Here is a 3,266-nt window from a genome sequence, read left to right on the forward strand (position 1 = left end):
AAACAGCCTTGATTTTTTTTTTAAGATTTTGTTTATTTATTCATGAGAAACACAGAGAGGCAGAGGGAGAAGCAGGCTCCCCTGCAGGGAACCTGCTGCAGCACTTGATCCCAGGACCCCAGGATCACGACCTGAGCCAAAGGCAGACGTTTAACTACTGAGCTGCCCTGGTGCCCCAATTTTTTTTTCTTAGATTTTTATTTTTAAGTAGTCTCTACACCCAAGATGGGGCTCAAACTCACAACTCTGAGATCAGGAGTCACGTGATCCACTGACTTGAGCCAGCAAGGTGACTTTGATTCTTTTTTGAATTAAGAATTTCAAGGGGTGGGGGCGTCTAGGTGGCTCAGTTGATTAAGCGTCTGCCTTAGACTCAGGTCATGATCTCAGGATCCCAGGATTGAGCTGCACATGGGGCTCCCTGCTCAGTGGGGGGCCTGCTTCTCCTGCCACCTCTGCTTCTCCCCCTGCTTGTGCTCTCTCTCCTTCTCTTTCTGTCAAATAAGTAAATAAAATCTTAAGGGAAAAAAATGAATTTCAGGGGATGCCTGACTGTTGTGCCCAAGATTGCGAATCCGAGAAACCACCAAGGAGCCGACACTGATGCAAGTGCATGAGGGTTTATTAGCAAGCTCGAGCTTGGGTCCAAGTATACTCCATACAGCAGAGCAGGGGCTTGGACCCCGAGACTAAGAAGCACAGCAGTGTTATAGGGGCCAGTGGCCAATGAGATTGTAACATACGCAGAAAGTTGCACAGTCCTGTTGGTCTACACGCAGGTGGACCAACTGAATTAGAATTCACCTTATAGTGACCAGTTGAACTAGCCTATTATTCTGGTTAGAATTGGCACGCAGGTTTGGCGGGCAAAAGAGGGGTTTTCATTCCTTGGCTGGTTAAAGGTCAGAGGTCCCGCATTCCTAAGTGTGCTGGTTTCTGATAAGGGTGTGCTTAATAGCTAAACTAGGGTGAGGGAGTGCCTTAAACAATAGGCAGGTCGTGCGGGGGAGGGGGGTTTACAGGAGATAGCAGGTGGAGCCCACCATCCACAAAATGGAGTTAGTCCTGCTCTGCTTGTCCAGGGGTAGATTTTTGTTAGATTTCCTGGGTCCCACATGACTGGCTCAGTCAGAAAAGCCTGCAACTCTTGATCTCAGGTCATGAATTTGGGCCCCACACTGAATGTAGAGTTTAAATTTAAAAAAAAAAAAAACTTAGGGGATCCCTGGGTGGCTCAGCGGTTTGGCACCTGCCTTTGGCCCAGGGTGCGATCCTGGAGTCCTGGGATCGAGTCCCGTGTCGGGCTCCCGGCATGGAGCCTGCTTCTCCCTCTGCCTGTGTCTCTGCCTCTCTCTCTATGTCTATCATAAATAAATAAATCTTAAAAAAAAAAAAAAAAAAAAAAAAACTTAGGGACACCAGGATGGCTAGATCAGTTGAGTGACCAACTCGATTTTGGCTCAGTCATGATATTGGGGTGGTGAGATCCAGCTCTGCATTGGGTTCCACACTTGACACAGTCTGCTTGAGATTCTCTCTCTGCCCCTCCTCCCTCCCTCTCAAATAATCATTAAAAAAAATTTTTTTTTAATGAATTTTAAGGGTGCCTGGATGGCTTAATCAGTTAAGCATCTGACTTTGGCTCAGGTCACAATCTCAGGGTCCTGGGATCAGCCCTGAATGGCTTCCTGCTCAATGGGGAGTCTGCTTCTCCCTCTCCCCCTGCCTCTACCCCTACCCTCCCATGTGTGCACTTGTGTGCATTTTCTCTCAAATAAATATTTACTTTAAAAAAAAGAATTAAAAAAAATTAAAAAAGAATTTTAGGCATATATCTCAAACCCATCAGGATGGCTACTATTAAAAAACATGCAGGGATCCCTGGGTGGCGCAGCAGTTTGGCGCCTGCCTTTGGCCCAGGGCGTGATCCTGGAGACCCAGGATCGAATCCCACATCGGGCTCCCGGTGCATGGAGCCTGCTTCTCCCTCTGCCTATGTCTCTGCCCCTCTCTCTCTGTGTGTGACTATCATAAATAAATAAAATAAAAATTAAAAAAATTAATTAATTAAATCTTTAAAAAAAAACATGCAGAAAACAACAAGTGTTGGCAAAGGTGTGGAGAAATTGGAGCCTTTGTGTACTGTTGATGGGAATGTAAAATGGTACAGCTGCTATGGAAAAGTTAGGCATTTCCCAAGAAAATTAAAAATAGAATTACCATATGATCCAGCAATTCCACTTCTTAGATAAACCTTGAGGACCTGAAACAGTAGCTCGTATAAGTGGAATCATACACTAATTATCTTTTTGTGACGGCTTATTTCACTTAGCATAACGTCCTCAAGTTTTATCCATGTTGTAGCAGCTGTCAGAATTTGCTTCCTTTTTAACACTGAATTATATTCCACTACGTATCTATACTCAGCCTCCCCTGCAGCTAGAAAGGCCCATGTAGCATAGTTCTGGATGAGGTGCAGGCAGAAATCTACCAGACTGAGAAAGTTTTGACCTGCCTTGAATTCATACATAATGCCTGGAGCTGTGGTCTCCATCTTGTGACTATGAGGGAAAAACCAAGAGAATCAAAGAGCCCTCAGCAACAGCAGCCTTTGACAGCTGGCTCCTCGGCAGGGGTAGCCCAGGACCCTTGAAGCAGCATCTAGGCCCTTTCGTTTCAATGTGGTCCTTTTTGGTGTGTGTGACAAGAAGCACAATACCTTTGCTATTCTTTCTTTTGTGATGTAAGTAATAGTCTGGATCTGGGGCACCTGGGTAGGTTAGTCAGTTGAGTGACCAACTCTTGCTTTGGACTCAGGTCATGATCTCAGGGTCATGAGATTGAGCCCTGTATTGGGTTCCACCCTCAGCATGGGGTCTGCTTGTTCCTTTCCGTCCCTTCGCCTCCAATTTGCACACATTCTCATGCTTAAATAAATAAATGGTCTGGATCTAAAAATGGGTCTTGTGTCTTTACCAGTACAATCATTGGATCTGGACCTTGGCCATGTGCCAAGTGTGCATGCTTAACCTTAAGTATTATTTTTAAAAAGATGTATTTATTCATGAGGGACACAGAGAGGCAGAGACATAGAGGGAGAAGCAGGCCCTGTAGGGGACCTGATGCAGGACTCGATCCCAGGACCCGAGCCGAAGGCAGGCGCTTAATCACTGAGCCACCCAGGTATTATATGTTCTCTGTACTGTTGGTATCGCCTTTGGCCCAAGACTGCCCTCCCCAACTTCTCTCCATGACAAAGACACAGA

The sequence above is a fragment of the Canis lupus genome, chromosome 1, assembly GCF_011100685.1.
Source record: "Canis lupus familiaris isolate Mischka breed German Shepherd chromosome 1, alternate assembly UU_Cfam_GSD_1.0, whole genome shotgun sequence".
In the NCBI taxonomy this organism is placed as follows: Eukaryota; Metazoa; Chordata; class Mammalia; order Carnivora; family Canidae; genus Canis; species Canis lupus.